The sequence below is a fragment of the Pinus tabuliformis genome, chromosome 4_1 (assembly GCF_031772625.1).
Source record: "Pinus tabuliformis cultivar Carrire ecotype Pingquan chromosome 4_1, CPIR1, whole genome shotgun sequence".
NCBI classification, from domain to species: domain Eukaryota; kingdom Viridiplantae; phylum Streptophyta; class Pinopsida; order Pinales; family Pinaceae; genus Pinus; species Pinus tabuliformis.
In genome coordinates this window covers 574115456-574136745 of record NC_142303.1, presented here as the reverse complement: position 1 = coordinate 574136745, position 21290 = coordinate 574115456, and positions in this window count along the sequence as shown.

Sequence of the window (21290 nt, the reverse complement as noted above, 5' to 3'; positions counted from 1 at the left end):
ACTAGCCTATAGAAAAAAGAAGTTTCTGGTCTTTTTTTTAAACGCTCTCCCAAAATTTTTAATGGTTTAATAATTTTGTATTTAATTTCCGTGGTCAACAAACAATGACATTTATAGAAAAGGCCACGATTTCGATTAACTCTATTGTTTTTTTATTACAAAGCATGAAAATGAAATAATATATAATCATTGGATCTTTCAGATTGACGGACAGTAATGGTGAAAGAGCGCGGAGTTAATTCACGAGGAATGGTTTTGCAACAGTAAAAGTGGTATTTCGGGCGCCCTCAAACCCTTGAGCAATATTGAAGGGTGAGCACCCAATGCCACTCATCGAGCAACACGTAGCAACGAGGAGGAGAGAGGAAACTACTTTTCGGGCGGTTAATCCTCAGGCTACTGGTCCACCCGAAATCCCTTATAGTCGTTGGATCTTGTGCGTGCAGATCAACGGTTGTGGTTTGTCATGCAAGTTGGTTGATCCGGCCAGCGACAACCGTCGGATCGAGCGCCAGATCAATGGCCAAGATCTAATCGCAAATCGCATTAGAGTGAGGTCAAGAATATAGAAAGATGGCCTATTTAAATAAGTTGATATATGAGTTTCTGTGTAAAGACAAAGTATGGCAGAGAATAAAACTACATGCAGATTCCAGCTCGAAGACAGGATGATGGCGAGGAGTTGGAGAATGACCGAGTTTGGTCGAGGGTGCTCAGCGATGTAGAAGAGGAGGGCTGTTCCAGGAAGAAGCTTAGACTGTCCAGAGAACAATGTGTTGTTTTGGAAGAAAGCTTCAGAAAGAACAAGGTGCCCAAACCTGTAAGTTTCTATACACAATATTCACTTACAGGTTACTGCTCTATCATTTGTGTTTTGTCATGCTTTTGGCTGATGTAACTTCTTCTTCTTCCGCAGAAGGAAAAGCATGCATTGGCCTTACAGTTGAATCTTCACCATCAACATGTTGAGGTGTGGTTCTAGAATAGACAAGAAAGGTTAGCTCTAGCCCTTTATTGATTCATTGTATTTTGCATGTTGAAATTCATATGGAAAGTTCCATTTTGGAATGATTAGCTACATAATTTGGCTTGTAACTATGAAGAATGATTTGGAAATCAATTGCTGTGCAAATTTATAGTTCGGAAAACTTTTGATCCGATGGAGATCCTATTGTGTTAACAGTTTTATTGACTCATTTCTATTATAGGTTACTTAAATGTTATGAATTTGTTTCCGGACGAAGCTTAAGAAAATGGAAACGGACTGCAAGCTTCTGAGGAGATATAATGAGGCACTTATAGATGAGAATAGAAAAATTTGCATAGAGCTGGAAAAACTGAAAGCTTTAAAAATATTTCCACCTCTCAGGCCTGCGTCAACCGTTACCATGTGCCCCTCCTGTGAAAGAGTTTCAGCGGTTGACAATAGTAGCCACTTGACTTTGGCGAAATCTGGGTCTATGTTTTTACGCAGCTCTTTCCAGCAATGAATTGTCGGGTATTGATTAGAGTTTCTTTACCCGTAGTCATTGTTTAGCAATGGTGGACACCGTCTCTTTGTCAAACATTTTAGGTTTTCTCTAAAGGTTCACTTTATGAAACATTTAGGGTTTCAGTATATTTTTTATTAATTGACTTCGGTTTAGAAAGTGCTCAAGTCTCTGTTAATTTATTGAATGAGATGAGGCATCTTGATAAACCAAGGAACGTATAGTTGTACAGAGTGGGAGTCTATGAAATAAACATTGTATGTAAAATTCAAATGTTTATGTGAGATCATCTATTTCTCTGAACCTTCTTGTGCTTATGAATTTTCTCCTTTTTTTATTATCAATCTAAACATGTATAATAATCGTTTTCAATTATTATTATTTTTAATAAAATACGATGACAATTTCTCTATTCATGCTCATAGTAAAAGTAAAAGTCATCGTTATTGCTAAAAGCAGTACTTATTGACTAGTCAATGTATGCAAATTAATGCCTACTTAATAACTATCATTAACACGATTTTTTCTTTCAAGGTCTCATGTTTGAGTTATAGAACATAGGCAGGACACACGAAAATATTGTTATTGTAAAATGGTAAATAAAAGACCTTTTTAGGTTATTTTATCGTTATTTTAAAAATGTTATAAAATTATAATTTTATTAATCATTGTTAATTTTTTTTTTTTAATTTATTAAATTTATTAATCATTTTTTAGTTTGAACAATACAACATATTTCTATTGATGATCTTAAACCTGTTAAAAAAACTTAAGTTTTTGTAAGCTCAGACCACTCATCTCAAGATACTTACAGTGTGAGTTTTACCATTTAGTGCCCCTGGTTCCAGCCCTCAAGTCCCAACACTTATACATGGAGTTTTGTGCTTTTTAAAAATGTTTACAGTGTGAGCTTTACCCTTTAGTGCCCCTGGTTCTAGCGCTAAATTCCCAGCACTTATAAATGAAGTTTTGTGTGGCTAAAGGGTTAGTGAAGGTTTTATAAAGGTTAAAGAGAGGGTTTTAGTCCCGATAGGAAGGATTTGAAAGAAAGGCTTTAATACAGTATTTTTCCCTTGGGTTTATTAATTCCCAATGGTTTATAATATAAAATTATTGGTTTTCTTTGTTCTTCAATTTTTTAATATTAATAATTCCTTGGGTTCATAATCCCTTGAGGTTTTAGTGTTATCTCTTGGGTTTAATAATGAGATAGGTTTATAATGTTAATCCTAAGTTTTATAATATTTAAATTTCTTGGGTTTATAATACTAATTCCTTATGTTTAATATTACTCCTACGCATTTGTAATCCCATTGGCTTGTTAAGCCCTTTCATTTATGATATCAATCCCTTGTAGTAAAAAATTATTTCAAAAATATATATACACACGCAGAGAGGAGAGAATGATTCAAAGGAGTCATTAGGGATCTTGGAATCCAGCTAAAGACTTAGACGAAGCTTTAGAGAGGAAGCAAAGTGAGAATTCACAGAGGATTGAGGCTCAGAGAGAATTGAGCAGCAGAATAGTTGAAGAAAGAAACCCTGAAGAAAAACCGAAAACACAGAGAAAACACTGAAGAATGAATTAAAGTCAATTTAAAGGGATGAACGAAGAAGTGTGGTTTCAGTATACGGGAACTGTTGGATCTTATAGATCAACGACATGATGACAAAGAGTGAGAATCGTCGATCTCATAGATCGACAGTCATCACACGATGAAGAAGCGCAGGAGTTAATGCAGAGAAAAGGTGGGTTTATAACCTTAGGTGGTATTTCGGGCGAGGACTAGATGGTAAGTGGTTTGAGCGTTGATCAACCGATTCCATACATATCATGACGCGTGGCAGAGAGTTGGAGTGGGGAAACCGCTTTATCGGGCGGTTAACCCCCGTGTGTGTGGTCAACCTGAAACCAATGTGAATCATTGGATCTTTTGGGAGAAGATCAATGACAGAGAAGTAATGTGACATACAAAGGAGTGGACTCGATGGTGTTATGTGGCATAGTTAATAAGTTTTGAGATCCGAAATCACATTATTGCATATCGGATGCGATAGAGGTCTTTGTTAACAAAACCCGTGGAGAATCACGATTGTGATAAGCGAAAAGGTAAATCTCGAAAAGCGTGCCAAGGTCGTACCAAGGCGGAAAAGGTGTGGTAAGCATATATTTCCTTTGTAAATGGTTTATTAAGAAAATAGTGCCGATAGAAGGTTTATGCGCTAAATATATATGTAACCAAGGTTTAAAGAGGAAAAGGTTATATATGTGTGGCTAAAGGGTTAGCGAAGGTTTTATAAAGGTTAATGAGAGGGTTTTAGTCCCGATAGGAAGGATTTGAAAGCAAGGATTTAATAAAGTATTTTTCCCTTGGGTTTATTAATTCCCAATGGTTTATAATATCAAATTATTGGTTTTCTTCGTTCTTCAACTTTTTAATATTAATAATTCCTTGGGTTCATAATCCCTTGAGGTTTTAGTGTTAATCCCTTGGGTTTATTATTCCTTTGGGTTTATTATATCAATCCCTTGGGTTCATTATTCCCTTGGGTTTATATTATAAAATAAACCATGTTTATTTTAGTGTTTGTAGTATTTATATTTTGGTTTACCAATGTTGGGTTTATAATATTAGTCCCATGCTTGAATGTTACATTTTGACAAAGATTGTCTCACCATGAAAATAAAACATGTTTATTTTAGTGTTTGTAATATTTATATTTGGGTTTACAAATATTGGGTTTATAATATTAGTCCTTGAGCTTAATATTGTTCCCTTGGGTTCATAATCCCTTGTGGTTTTAGTACTGCTCCCTTCGGCTTATTATTCATTTGGGTTTGTAATATCAAATTTGGGTTATTTTATTCCCTTAGGTTTATAATATAAATCATAGCTAAACATGGTGAACCATGTTTTAATGTCACATTGTGACAAGGATTGTCTCACCATCAAAATAAACTATGTTTATTTTAGTGTTTGTAGTATTGATATTTGCCTTTACTCGACATGAAGTTTATAATATTAGTCCCATGGGTTTAATATTATTCCCTTGGGTTCATAATCCCTTGGGTTTTAGTATTAATCCCTTGGGTTTATAATATCAATCCCTTGGGTTTATTATTCCCTTTGGTTTATAATATAAATCATGGTAAACCATTGTCAATCATAGCCAAACATCGTCAACCATGGTTGAATGTCGCATTGTGACAAGAATTGTCTCACCGTCAAAATAAACCATGTTTATTTTAGTATTTGTAGTATTTATATTTGGGTTTACCAATGTTGGTTTTATAATATTAGTCCCTTGGTTGAATGTTGCATTTTGACAAAGATTGACTCACCATGAAAATAAACCATGTTTATTTCAGTGTTTGTAGTGTTTATATTTGGGTTTAACAATGTTGGGTTTATAATATTAGTCCCATGGGTTTAATATTATTCCCTTGGGTTCATAATCCCTTGGGGTTTTTGTATTAATCACTTAGTTTTATTATTCCTTGGGGTTTATAATATCAATGCCTTGGGTTTATTATTCCCTTAGGTTTATAATATCGATCATGGTCAAACATTGTCAATCATAGACAACCATGGCCAACCATGGTTGAATGTCACATTGTGACAAGGATTCTCTCACCATGAAAATAAACCATGTTTATTTTTTTCTTTCTAATATTTATATTAAGGTTTACCAATGTTGGGTTTATAATATTAGTCCCTTGGGTTTAACATTATTTCCTTTGGTTCATAATCCCTTGGGGTTTTAGTATTGGTCCTTTGGGTTTATTATTAAGTTGGGTTTATAATATCAATCATCATCATCTTTATGTTTCTCTTGTGTTTGTAATATCAATTCCTTGTGCTTCTTGATCCGTTAGGTTTTTAATATTTATCGGTTGGGTTCACTAATTCCTTAGGTTTATAATATTAAAGAGTTGTGTTTATTAGTTCCTTGGCTTTATAATATTAGTCCTTTTTGTTTAATATTATTCCCGTTGGTTCATAGTCCCTTTGGATTTTAGTACTAAACCCTTAGGTAATAATAAACAAAAGGGACTAATATTATAAACCCAATGTATACAAACCCTAAGATAAATATTAAAAATACTAAAGCATAATAATAATATTATTATTATTATTATGAGTTTATATTATTATAATAAAATTCATATAATAATATTAAATATATAAATATATAAAAATATAGTTGCTATTATTTCTATAGTTATTAATTATCATAAATAATTGGTCTTTATTGTTATTATTATAATATTTATTATATTATTATTATAATAATAATTATATTTGTATATTATTATAATAATATAATAATAATATAATATTATTATAATATTATAATCAGATATTATTATCGGAGCCTTTTACACTATCGGGAGCATTACATTGCTCCTTTATGTTAAAACCCCAGGACATCAACATTTATCGAAATACACAGGAATACGGGAAAAAACCCCACTCCGAACCCATGGCCGGACTTCAAAAATAATACACTGGCACCTATAATTATCGTCAGGTCCGCTCTTGGTCCATCGCAAGTCCGCTGCGCCACTTCTCCGACCCCTGATAAGCGATCGCTCCGATCTCCGATCGCCGATTGGCGCTTTATCGCTATCGGCGTATCGACATATCACATATCCACTGTCTCTGTGCTTGACCTCTGTGATTAGCGATCAGCGATTAGATCGCGACCGTCGATTTGAATCTCGATCCGACGGTCCACACTTAATCGCGTGATCGTGATTGCACTGATTCAAAGGTCCGTTCCCTGCCACTTCAATGTGCCGATCCGATCAGTCCTATGGACCCGATAAGGGTATAGGTTCCGGTCGATAACATTTCAAGTCCAGATTTCGGATCTGACTGTGTTTTGCATTAAATCTTAGTGTAAAGGAGTTAACGCAGAGAAAAGGCGGGTTTATAACCTTAGGTAGTATTTCAGGCAAGGACTAGATGGTAAGTGGTTTGAGTGTTGATCAACCGATTCCATACATATCATGATGCGTGGTAGAGAGTTGGAGTGGGGAAACCACTTTATCGGGCGGTTAACCCCGTGTGTGTGGTCAACCCAAAACCAATGTGAATCATTGGATCTTTCGGGAGAAGATCAACGACAGAGAAGTAATGTGACATACAAAGGAGTGGACCCAATGGTGTTATGTGGTGCAGTTAATAAGTTTTGAGATCCGAAATCGCATTATTGCATATTGGATGCGATAGAGGTCTTTGTTAACAAAACCCACGGAGAATCGTGATTGCGATAAGCGAAAAGGTAAATCTTGAAAAGCGTTCCAAGGCTGTACCAAGGTGGAAAAGGTGTGGTAAGCATATATTTCCTTTGTAAATGGTTTATTAAGAAAATAGCGCCGATAGAAAGTTTATGCGCTAAATATATATGTAACCAAGGTTTAAAGAGGAAAAGGTTATATATGTGCGGCTAAAGGGTTAGCAAAGATTTTATAAAGGTTAATGAGAGGGTTTTAGTCCCGATAGGAAGGATTTGAAAGCAAGGCATTAATAAAGTATTTTTCCCTTGGGTTTATTAATTCCCAATGGTTTATAATATCAAATTATTGGTTTTCTTCGTTCTTTAACTTTTTAATATTAATAATTCTTTGGGTTCATAATCCCTTGAGGTTTTAGTGTTAATCCCTTGGGTTTATTATTCCTTTGGGTTTATTATATCAATCGCTTGGGTTCATTATTCCCTTGGGTTTATATCATTAGTCCCTTTTGTTTAATACTATTGCCTTAGGTTCATAATCCCTTGGGGTTTCCGTATTAATCGCTTGGGTTTATGATATCAATCGCTTGGGTTTATTATTCCTGAGTCAAACACGGTTTATTATAATGTCGACCATGGCCCAACATGGAATTGTGATAGGAATTGTCTCAATATGTAAATCAATGATGGTTGATCATGTTTATTTTAATGTTTATAATATTAGTCCCTTGGATTTAATATTATTTCCTTGGGTTCATAATCCCTTGGGGTCTTAGTATTAATCCCTTCATTTTATTATTCCTTTGGGTTTCTCATATTAATCCCTTAGGTTTATTATTCCCTTAGGTTTATAATATTGATCATGGTAAACCATTCTTAATCATAGACAACCATTCTTGAATGTCACATTGTGACAAGGATTGTCTCACCATGAAAATACATAATAATCCCTTTGGTTTATTATTCCTTTGGGTTTATTATATCAATCCCTTGGGTTTATAATATTAGTCCATTTTGTTTAATAGTATTCCCTTTGGTTCATAATCCCTTGGGGTTTTAGTATTAATCCCTTGGGTTTATAATATCAATCGCTTGGGTTTATTATTCCTGAGTCAAACATGGTTTATTATGATGTCGACCATGGTCCAACATGGAATTGTCATAAGGATTGTCTTAATATGAAAATCAATGATGGTCCATCATGTTTATTTCAATGTTTATAATATTTGTCTTAGGGTTTATATATGTTGGGTTTATAATATTGGTCCCTTAGGTTTAATATTATTCCCTTGGGTTCATAACCCCTTGGGGTTTTAGTACTAATCCCTTCGTTTTATTATTCCTTTCGGTTTCTCATATTAATCCCTTGGGTTTATTATTCCCTTAGGTTTATAATATCGATCATGGTAAACCATTGTCAATCATAGCCAACCATAGTCAACCATGCTTGAATGTCACATTGTCACAAGGATTTTCTAACCATGAAAATAAATGATGTTTATTTTAGTGTTTGTTATATTTATATTTGGGTTTACGAATGTTGGGTTTATAAAATTAGTCCCTTGGATTTAACATTATTCCCTTGGGCTCATAATCCCTTGGGGTTCTAGTATTAATCCCTTGGGTTTATTATTACCTCATGTTTATAATATCAATCATGGTCAACCATGGTTGAATGTCACATTGTCACAAGGATTGTCTCACCATGAATAAATCATGCTTATTTTGGTCCTTGTAATATTTATATTTGGGTTTACAAATGTTGGGTTTATAATATTAGTCCCTTGGGCTTAATATTATTCCCTTGGGTTCATAATCCCTTGGGGTTTTAGTATTAATCCCATGAGCTTAATATTATTCCTGTGGGTTCATAATCCCTTGGGGTTTTAGTATTAATCCCTTGGGTTTATTTTTCATTCAGTTTTATAATGTAAATAAGTTGGGTTTACTATTCCCTTAGGTTTATAATATCAATCATGGTCAACCATTGTCAATCATAGCCAACCATGGTCAACCATGTTTGAATGTTGCATTGTGACAAGCATTATCTCACCATCAAAATAAACCATGTTTAGTTCGTATTATTTATTTTTGGGTTTATCAATATTGAGTTTATAATATTAGTCCCATGGGTTTAATATTATTCCCTTCGGTTCATAATCCCTTCGGGTTTTAGTATTAATCCATTAGTTTTATTATTCCTTTGGGTTTATAATATCAATCCCTTGGGTTTATTATTCCCTTATGTTTATAATATCAATCATGGTCAACCATGGTTGATTCTCGCATTCTGACAAGGATTGTCTCACCGTCAAAATAAATCATGTTTATTTTGATGTTTGTAGTATTTATATTTGGGTTTACCAAATTTGGGTTTATAATATTAGTCCCATGGTTGAATGTCGCATTTTGACAAAGATTGTTTGACCATGAAAATAAACCATGTTTATTTTAGTGTTTGTAATATTTATATTTGGGTTTACCATATTGGTCCCGTGGTTGAATGTCCCATTTTGAAAAATATTTTCTCACCATGAAAATAAATCATGTTTATTTTAGTCTTTGTAATATTTACATTTGGGTTTACGATTGTTGGGTCTATAGTATTAGGCCCTTCGGTTTAATATTATTCCATTGGGTTCATAATCCCTTGGGGTTTTAGTATTAATCCCTTGGGTTTATTGTTCATTGGGGTTTTAGTATTAATCCCTTGGGTTTATTGTTCATTTGGGTTTATAATATCAATCCCTTGGGTTTATTATTCCCTTTGATTTATAATATCAATCATTGTAAACCATTGTCAATCGTAGCCAAACATGGTCAATCATGGTTGAATGCCACATTGTGACAATAATTGTCTCACCATCAAAATAAACCATGTTTATTTTAGTGTTTGTAGTATTTATATTTGGGTTTACCAATGTTGGGTTTATAATATTAGTCCCATGCTTGAATGTCACATTTTGACAAAGATTGTCTCACCATGAAAATAAAACATATTTAATTTAGTGTTTGTAATATTTATATTTGGGTTTACGAATATTGGGTTTATAATATTAGTCCGTTGGGCTTAATATTGTTCCCTTGGCTTCATATTCCCTTGGGGTTTTAGTATTACTCCCTTCGGTTTATTATCGATTTGGGTTTATAATTAGTGTTTGTAGTATTGCTATTTGCCTTTACTCGATGTGAAGTTTATAATATTAGTCCCATGGGTTTAATACTATTCCCTTGGCTTCATAATCCCTTGAGTTGTAGTATTTATTCCATGAGTTTATTATTCATTTGGGTTTATAATATCAATCCCTTGGGTTTATTATTCCCTTTGGTTGATAATATAAATCATGGTAAACCATTGTCAATCACAGCCAAACATCATCAACCATGGTTGAATATCGCATTGTGATAGGAATTATCTCAGCGTCAAAATAAACCATGATTATTTTAGTATGTGTAGTATTTATATTTGGGTTTACGAATGTTGGTTTTATAATATTAGTCCCTTGGTTGAATGTTGCATTTTGACAAAGGTAGACTCACCATGAAAATAAACCATGTTTATTTTAGTGTTGTAGTGTTTATATTTGGGTTTAACAATGTTGGGTTTATAATATTAGTCCCATGTGTTTAAAATTATTCCCTTGGGTTCATAATCCCTTGGGGTTTTCGTATTAATACCTTAGTTTTATTATTCCTTGGGGTTTATAATATCAATGCCTTGGATTTATTATTTGCTTACGTTTATAATATCGATCATGGTCAACCATTGTCAATCATAGGCAACCATGGCCAACCATGGTTGAATGTGACATTGTGACAAGGATTCTCTCACCATGAAAATAAACCATGTTTATTTTTGTCTTTCTAATATTCATATTAGGATTTACCAATGTTGGGTTTATAATATTAGTCCCTTGGGTTTAACATTATTTTCTACGGTTCATAATCGCTTGGGGTTTTGATGGTAGGGTTACCTCCGCTTACACCCACAGTATGCATGTAAAATGCATGGACACGTTTTTTCCTGGGAATTTAACTCTCTAATGAGTCAAATCTTCAACCATGAATGGTTAAGGCCCTATTCATCAGTTCCTTTATATCAGAACTCAATCACCCTGCTTAAACCTCCTATCGGGACTTTAAACCTCCTCATAATCTTCATTATCTCTTTACCCGCATATATATAACCTTTCCTTTCTTTAGGCTTGGTTAATATATATTTATCACATAAAATCTTCTATCGGCACTATTTTCCTTATAACCATATTAGGGTTTACCAATGTTGGGTTTATAATATTAGTCCCTTGGGTTTAACATTATTTTCTTCGGTTCATATTCCCTTGGGGTTTTGATGGCAGGGTTAACCCCGCTTACACCCACAGTATGCATGTAAAATGCATGGATACTTTTTTTCCCAGGAATTTAACTCTCTAACGAGTCAAATCTCCAACCATGAATGGTTAAGGCCCTATTCATCAGTTTCTTTATATCGGAATTCAATCACCCCGCTTAAACCTCCTATCGGGACTTTAAACCTCCTCATAACCTTCATTATCTCTTTACCCACATATATATAACCTTTCATTTCTTTAGGCTTGGTTAATATATATTTATTGCATAAAATCTTCCATCGGCACTATTTTCCTTATAACCATATTAGGGTTTACCAATGTTCAGTTTATAATATTAGTCCCTTGGGTTTAACATTATTTTCTTCGGTTCATAATCCCTTGGGGTTTTGATGGCAGGGTTACCCCCGCTTACACCCACAGTATGCATGTAAAATGCATGGACACCTTTTTTTCCTAGGAATTTAACTCTCTAATGAGTCAAATCTTCAACCATGAATGGTTAAGGCCCTATTCATCAGTTCCTTTATATCGGAACTCAATCACCCCGCTTAAACCTCCTATTGAGACTTTAAACCTCCTCATAACCTTCATTATCTCTTTACCCGCATATATATAACCTTTCCTTTCTTTAGGCTTGGTTAATATATATTTATCGCATAAAATCTTCTATCGGCACTATTTTCCTTATAAAACCTTTTACAAAGGAAATGCCACAAAACATGCCTTTTTGCTTTATACGGCCTCTGCATGTCTTTCGAGGTTCCACCTTTATTGCAATTGCATATCGTCTCATCCGCGGTTCACAATAATACACACCTCCTCCACCCTCGATATGTGATTAACTGTCGGACATCACAAACGCGCCCATATAACCCTATCGGAGCCTTTTACACTATCGGGAGCATTAATCTTTCGATTTTCCTTTAAAAACCATCCGGGACAACAAAATATTAAAAATACACAGAAATACGGGAAATTCAAAGGAAAACTCCGCCGGAACACAAAGCCAGATCTTAAATATTATGAACCCGAATCTATGAATCGTCGGGTCTGCACCTTTGTTACTTTTCTGCAGTGCTTTGACCTCCGAAACCTCCGATCCCTGATCACCGATCGCTCCGATCGCTATTGGCGTATCGATATATCGCATATCGGCCATCGGAGTATCGGGCCATTAGCAATCGGCACTTCCTTTAGCCAGACCCCTTCCACTTGAATGCGTCGATCCCCGATTACCTTACGGACCTGATAAGATTATCGGTTACATTTGATAAGGTTTCGGGTTCGGCTACCAAATCACATATCACTCTTTCTTTTGGGCAAGGTTCATTCCTCCCTTTGGATGATTGCGATGCAACATTCAATAATAATATTGATTATATTATTATTATAATAATAATTATATTTGTATATTATTATAATAATATAATAATTATATAATATTATTATAATATTATAATTAAATATTATTATTATTATTAATATTATTATTATAATTAGAATACAATATAATAGTAGAGTTTAGGCTTCTGTGATCCATATCAAGTTTACAAAAAAAAAATTCGGCGAAGATCACATGAGACATCATTTGTCGACGCGTTTCGAACCTACCAGTGTGGTTCATCGTCAGGACAAGTTGAAGAAACAGATCCAACCTAGCATGTTAAATAGTCTGAGCAGAGACTCCAACGGCTAAATCGACCAACGGCTAATTTTGACCTACGGTCCATAGGTCAAATACTATTCATAATTTAATATTATTATTATTAATAAATTATTCATCAATTATTATAAAATATATATATCATATAGTTGAGGTTAAAAATTTTATTAAATGGTTAGTTAGAAAAGGTAAATTCTTTGATTTAATAATATAAGTAATTATTTATACTTAATATTATATTGGTAAAATAGCCTTGATAATAATATATTATTAATATTAGTAGTGAAAATATTATTATTAATTTAATATTATTAATATTAATATTATTATTATTATTATTTATGGAAAAAAGTTAAATTAGGTAAGATATATAGATAAATTATTTAGTTTATTTATCTAAATTATTTATTAATAATTATATATATATAAATATGTATATAAATATATTAATAATCTTAGATAAAGTTAGGTAAAAAAAAATAATAATAATAATAATAATTAAATTAAATAAATAAATAAATAAATAAATAAAATAAAATAAATAAATAAATATCAGGACAAGTTGAAGAAACAGATCCAGCTTGGCAGTTTAAATAGACAGAGCAAAGCCCCCAACGGTTAACAAGACTAACAGCTACTTTTGACTAGGTACCTTAAAAAATGCTACCCGGGGACCAGTCCTTTAAATAAATTAATATTAAAAATAATTAAAAATATATAATAGTTATGTTCAATTATTACCTAAAAATAATTCATGTTAAAAGTTAGTTAAGGACAAATAACTAAAAATCATATCTAAGGGGAAAAATTACCCTAGAGGGGACAGTCCCTCAAATAATAATTAAAATTATTTTTAAAATAAATAAACAACTCGATTAGTAAAAATAATTTATAAAAATAGTTAGTTAGAGATAGAGAGACCAATCCCTTAGAATAAATAAATTAATTATGTGAAAACTTTTATATTAATAAAACTTATATGATAATAGTTAGTAATGGTAATAGTTAAATAAACCTGAATAATCCAAAAATTATATTGAATTAAATTATATTAAAATTATATTAAAATTAAAATATAATTAAAACTAAATTATATTAAAATTATATTATTAAACTATATTAAAATCATGTTATAATAATTAAAATTATATTACCCTAGGGGACCAACCCCCTAAAATCAAATGATTTAATTCAAAAAATTAAAATTTTTAAGTTAAATTAGTAATTCAAGATACTTCGTGATAAAATATATTTACAAATAAATTAATAAAAATAAGAAGGAATTAAAAACCGGACCATTAAAATGAGTAAAATAAAAATATATATGTATATATAAAAATATATAGAAGAATAAATAAATAATTAAATAATTAAAAATAATTAAATAAATACATAAATAAATAAAATAAAAATAAAAATAATAAAAAAAAAGGACTAGGTCGAGAGTGCTGGGACCCAACACCGACTGATTTTCCAGCCATCATCTCTATTGAGATTACTCGGCCTCTTTTCAATCTCAAGCGCCTCCCTAAATTTCCGATGATGGAAGTGCGAAACCTTAGCAATAACACTAGCTTCTTCAATACAAACATGATGATTGGTTTTCTCGGCGTGCTCAACCAAAGCGGAAGACTTAGTACGCCTATGCTTAAGATCAGCTGCATGTTCACTAATCCTCTGATTAATGGAGCGACCAGTTTCCCCAATGTAGGGGGTCCCACAGGAACAGGGGATCAAGTACACACCTTTCATATCCTTAGGGTCGATAGGATCCTTCGCTGATCTGAGGGACATGCGAATGGTGTTCAGGGGCCTAAAGGTCACAGGAACATCATGCGACCTGAGAATCCTACCAATCTTATCAGTAGTCCCCTGAACATAAGGAAGAAGGACACCAGGAACTCGCTCCTTTGGTTCTCGATGAGATACCGAATTCTTCGAAGCTTTAACGAAAGCCCTCTGACCTAGGAATCTACTATAACCGTTCTCAACAAAGACATCAAGGAGATGGGATTTTTCTTTCTCAAAACTCTCCTTATCCGAGATCCTTAGGGCCCGAGTAGCCAGGGTATTGAGAACACCCATCTTTTGAGCCGGGAAATGATGGGAACTAGCATGAAGATACTGCTCAGTATGGGTTTTCTTCCAAAAAACTCGGTGGCCGAGGGAACCATCACTATTCCTAGAAATAAGAATATCGAGGAACGGAAGGCAACCATCGACCTCCTGCTCCATGGTGAACTTAATGGCAGAGGATTGATTATTGAGATGATTGAAGAAGAGAACTAATTCCTCTTGGCCGTGAGGCCAGATAACATTGGTGTCATCCACATATCTTCTCCAAAGCTTTGGCAGGAGCCTAGAAGAGTTTAGAGCCTTGGACTCAAAATCTTCCATGAAAAGATTAGCAACAACAGGGAAAGGGGTGAGCCCATGGCAACCCCGCATGTTTGCTCGAAGAACTCTCCCTCAAAACAGAAAAACGTAGAAGTGAGACAGATCTCAACTAACTTAGCAGTGTCAGGATCTGTTAGGCGGTTGATCACCTCCATGGCCTCACTAATAGGGAATAGCTCAATATAATATAATAGTTATTATATTTTTATAATTTTATATTATTAGATTATTTAAGTAATATAATGATAATCTAATATTATTATGAGCTATTCTTATTATTAATTAATATATATTAGGAGTTTATATAATTATTATAATGTTAATATAATATTTATAATGTAATATATATATAAATAATTTGATTGTTAATATATATAGTTATTAATAACCTTAAATTTGTTTGATAATATTTATATAGTTATTAATAATCCTAAATCTGTTTTATAATATTTATATAGTTATTAGTAATCCTAAATATTGATAATAATTAACTCTATGTATACAAACAGTAAGATAAATATTAAAAATACTAAAGCCTAAGAATAATAATAATAATAATAATAATAATAATATGAATTTATATTATTATAATAATATTAATATAATCATCATAAATATATAATTATATAAGAATATAGTTGCTATTATTTGTATAGTTATTAATTATCATAAATAATAATTAATTGGTCTTTATTGTTCTTATTATAATAATATTGATTATATTATTATTATAATAATAATTATATTAGTATATTATTATAATATAATAATAATAATAATATAATATTATAATAATCAGATATTATTATTATTATTATTATTATTAATATAATTATTTACAAACCCTAAGATAAATATTAAAAATATTAAAGCCTAATAATAATAATAAGAGTTTATATTATTATAATGATATTAATATAATAATCATATAAGAATATAGTTGCTATTATTTGTATAGTTATTAATTATCATAAATAATAAATAATTGGTCTTTATTGTTCTTATTATAATAATATTGATTATATAATTATTATAATAATAATTATATTTGTATATTATCATAATAATAATAATGAGATATTATTATTATTATTATTATTAATATCAGATCTTATTATTATTATTATAAGTGTATTTATTATTATAAGTTTATCGGTGTATATCAACTATATTGCAAAATGTGGTTGCATATATGTTTTATATATGCTTATGGGTGTTTATCAATCACATTGGTAAATGTAGTTGTGCGAGTTTATGTTGAGATTTTCTGTTTGGAGAAAAATAGGAAAAATCTCAGGTGATGACAACAATAGAATTCAGGTCCTAGATTAACTCCAGTTTGTTGGGAGGGAGTTAATGCCTCCTATATTTGATGTGAGGGAGTTAATGAGGCTGTTAGATTCTCTATGCTATATAACATGCAACCATTCGGATGGTTGGCTGAGAGAGTGAGAGTTTTATGAAGTTTTTCATTATGTAATCTCCAATTTGATTAATAAATTCCTGATGCCTATGTTTGGTGGACGTAGCCTAGATTGGTTGGGTGAACCACGTTAAAAACTGTCTCTTATGTGCTTGATTGTTCTGCTGTGTTAAGTTTATTTAAGTTTGTTGTGCACCTGTACCAACAAGTGGTATCAGAGCAAGTTGGAGGTTCTGGTGCTGAGAGGATTCTCTGCGTGCGTGGATGATTAAAAACTGCCTGTTGCCTGGATCGTTTGCTGGCAGTTTTTTCTGCGTGAATGCTGGAGGCTGCTGTTCGAGCGTAGATTGCTGTTCGTTTGCGTGGGGCTGTATATTGCTGGAGCTGTAATACCTGTGTGCGTGGAGCCGTTGGCACGTGGTTAATTGAACGCTGGTTGCGGTGAGCGCTGTAATACCTCGTGCGTACTCCAGGCAGCGTGGTGTTTAAATTGCCTGCTGCGTAATTACATGCCGAAGAAGATGCATTTGCTATGCGCGTTGATCCTGAATTTTTTAAGTCGCTGGTGCGTCCAGAAGAAGGTGCATTTGCTGCGTGGAGCCTGAATGGTATGTTCATACTGCGTGGAGCCTGTTTTTTTTGTAAACTGCTGGTGCACATTTGAACTGCATTGGAACACTGCCAGGGTTAATTAGAAGAGTAGAATTCGAATTTATATTTGGTGTTCAACTGCACAGAAAATACTGCATCAAATTATTAATCTGAAGTTTATGAAAAACTAGTGCCAGGCCACCATCTGAAAATTTGTTTTTAATGCCAAACAACTCTGACTTTGGAATTATCGACTTTCCCGTCCATAAAATCCAACTATTGGTAGAATAAAACCAAATTCAACGGAGTTGCAAAATTTCCTTTCATTGCGTACTCAGAGGTCACCAATTTTGAAAACATTTTGATAGCAGAAGAACTGCGCAGAAATAGTGTAATGTATGGTGCAAAAAAAAAAAAAAATTTAATGCAGCATGAAGCTGTTAAAAGGACATATCTTATTTTTTTGAGATGTGTATATGGCAGAAAGTTTTTTTGAAAAGGGCAGTTTTTTTTGTTTTAAGGCAAAAGTACAGAGGCATAGGCGGAAATTTTTTTTGTGTGAAGGGAAGATATTTTGTTTTAAAGGAATAGGCAAATTTTTTTTTTTTTAAATTGCTGGTATTTAAACATTGGTATTGGAGATTATTGTGTTTTTTGATACAAATGGCGAAAACTCAAAGTGCCTGGTTTGAAATTGAGAAATTTAATGGCAAGAATAATTTTGAGATCTGGAAGGTGAAGATGCACGATCTGCTGGTTCAACAAGGTGTGGCGAAAGCACTGTTGGGGAAAAACAAAAGACCTCCTTCCATGACGGAGGATGAATGGGATGAGATGGACGATAGAGCTCTGACCGCAATTCGGTTATGTCTGGCGGACGATGTTCTGTTCAACATTGTGTCAGAGAAATCCGCCGCAGGCTTGTGGTCAAAGCTTGAGAAGCTCTATATGACAAAATCTTTGACAAATCGGATTCTCCTGAAACGACAGCTTTACGGTTTGCGGATGAAAGAAGGTACCTCAATTGATGATCACCTGAATGTTTTTAATACCTTATTGGTGCAATTAAACAGTCTAGATGTGAAATTTGATTCAGAGGATAAGGCAATAACTCTATTATGTTCATTGCCCGAATCCTGGGATCACTTTGTTACTTCCATAAGCTTTAGTACATCAGATATCCTTGAGTTTGACGATGTTGTTGGAGCCTTGTTGGCTGAGGAGACGAGGAAGAGGTCGAATGCAGACACCTCTACATCAGAGGTAATGATGGCCAGAGGTCACTCATGAGAGAGACACTCCGGGGGAAAGCATAGCGACTCTCGTTCGAAGTCCAAAGGAAAGAAGCCCAAGGTGAAGTGCTGGCATTGTGGCAAGGCTGGACATCTGAAAAAGGATTGTTGGAAGCGAAAGCAGGCTGCTAAAGAAGGCTCTTCGACAGAAAAGAAGGAAGCCAACACCACAGATACAGGTTCAGTATCCAGTTCAGGTATGAGTGATGAAGTATTGTCAGTTAATATTTCAAAACATTATCAACATTGGTTGTTAGATTCCGGGGCATCTAACCACATGTGTATTCATAAAGATTGGTTTAAAACATATAGATCAGTTGATGATGGAGTCGTGTACATGGGTAATGATGTCACTTGCATTATTGTTGGAATAGGAAGTGTACAACTACAAATGTTTGATGGCACAACCAAAATATTAACTGATGTGAGGCATGTACCAGATTTAAGGAAAAATTTGATTTCATTAGGAGCACTTGATTCAAATGGATATAAAACTGTAATTCAAGGTGGAGTTATGAAAATCTATAAAGGTATCTTACTAGTGATGAAGGCTAAGAAGGTAGGAAATCTTTTTCAATTAGAAGGTAGAACTGGGTCAGATCATGTGTCGGTGTCTGAACAGGACAGTAGTTCCATTCGCCTATGGCATCAAAGGTTGGGCCATATGAGCGAACGAGGGTTGAAAATTTTGGCTGACCGAAAGTTACTTCCTAATCTAAGATCTGGAAAATTGGATTTCTGTAAACATTGCTTGTTTGGAAAACAAAGTAAACAAAAGTTTAAAACAGGCAAACATACTAGTAAAGGGATACTTGATTATATTCATTCAGATGTTTGGGGTCCAGCCCCTACAGCATCGTATGGTGGCTCGTCGTATTTTGTGTCGTTTATTGATGACTTTTCTCGGAAAGTATGGGTCTACATGTTGAAAAAGAAGTCTGATGTTTTTACAGTTTTCAAGAAGTTTAGAGCATTGGTAGAAAACAACACTGGTAGAACCATAAAATGTTTAAGAACTGACAATGGTGGTGAGTTTTCCTCCAAGGAGTTTGACAGCTATTGCAAGGATGCAGGGATCGAGAGACATAAGACCACGGTTTATACTCCTCAGCAAAATGGAGTTGCTGAACGCATGAATAGGACTCTTCTAGAGAGAGCAAGGTGTATGTTGAGTAACGCCGGGTTGCAAAAGGAGTTGTGGACGGAAGCAGTGGCAACAGCTTGTTATGTGATAAATCGATCTCCATCAACGGCAATAGGCTGCAAGATTCTGCAAGAGGTATGGAAAGGACACCCTTGTGACTATTCTAAACTCAGAGTGTTTGGTTGTGATGCATATGCTCTAGTGCCTAAACATCAGCGAACTAAATTAGATCCGAAATCGAAAAGGTATGTCTTTGTTGGGTATGGTGATGGAACAAAGGGATATAGATTGTGGGATCCTACTACCCGCAAAATCATCATCAACAGAGATGTAAAGTTTAATGAATCCTCTCTTGTACAGTTAGATGTAGATAGAAGATTGAAACAGGATGATGTATCTGATTTCCAGCATATTCAGTTTGACAGCATTTCTAATGATAGTCATAATGACCATAGTTCAGATTCTAGTCATGAACAGGTTTCAGAATCAGATTATGAATGGGGTTCAGATGGAGGACATGAACAGGTCTCAGATGGCGATCATGAAGAAATTCCTACAGTTGATAGACAGCCAATTGTGAAAGCACCAGAAACATTCTTAAGGAGGTCTACAAGGATCAAACGCCCTCCGAGAAGGTATGATGATCATGTTACTTCAGTTGCTTTGATCGCTAATGATGATGAACCTTTGTGTTATCAGGAAGCTGTAGAAGGTTCAAATAGTGACAAATGGAAAGCAGCCATGAAGGAAGAAATGATGGCCTTAGGTAAGAATGGCACGTGGGATCTGGTTGAATTTCCCAAAGGCAGGAAAACTGTGGGATGCAAGTGGGTGTTCAAGGTGAAACGGGGTGTGAATGATACGGAAGACAGGTACAAAGCGAGGCTGGTTGCAAAAGGGTTTTCTCAGAAAGCTGGCATAGACTTTCATGAGATATTTTCACCAGTGGTTAAAATTGTTTCAATTAGAATTGTGTTAGCATTAGTGGCTTTGTTTGATTTAGAGTTGCAACAATTAGATGTTAAGACTCCATTTCTACATGGAGACTTAGATGAGGAGATATATATGGAACAACCGGAAGGGTTTGTTCAGCATCGCAATGAGAAATTTGTCTGCAGGCTCAAGAAGTCATTATATGGCCTGAAGCAGTCGCCTCGGCAGTGGTATAAGAAGTTTGATTCTTTCATGTTGAGTTAGAAATATGTAAGAAGCGAATATGATCATTGTGTTTATTTTAAGCAGTTAAATAATGGCATGTTCATTATCTTAGTGTTGTATGTTGATGATATGCTTTTAGCAAGCAAAAGCATTGAAGAAATCAACAGGTTGAAGACTCAGATGGCAAGGACGTTTGATATGAAAGATCTAGGAGCGGCAAGACAGAATTTGGGCATGGAGATTTTCAGAGACAGGGGCAATGGTAAGCTGTGGCTATCACAACAGAAGTATGTTGAGAAAATACTTTTGAGGTTTGGTATGGATAATGTGAAGCCTGTGTCAGTCCCTTTAGCTTCCCATTTTAAGCTTTCTTCGAGTTTATGTCCTAATACAGATGAAGAAAAGGATTATATGTCTCGAATTCCATATGCCAATGTAGTAGGATGTTTAATGTATGCGATGGTTTGTACTCAACCAGATATTTCACATGCAGTTGGGGTTGTCAGCAGGTACATGGCAAATCCGGGTAAAGAACACTG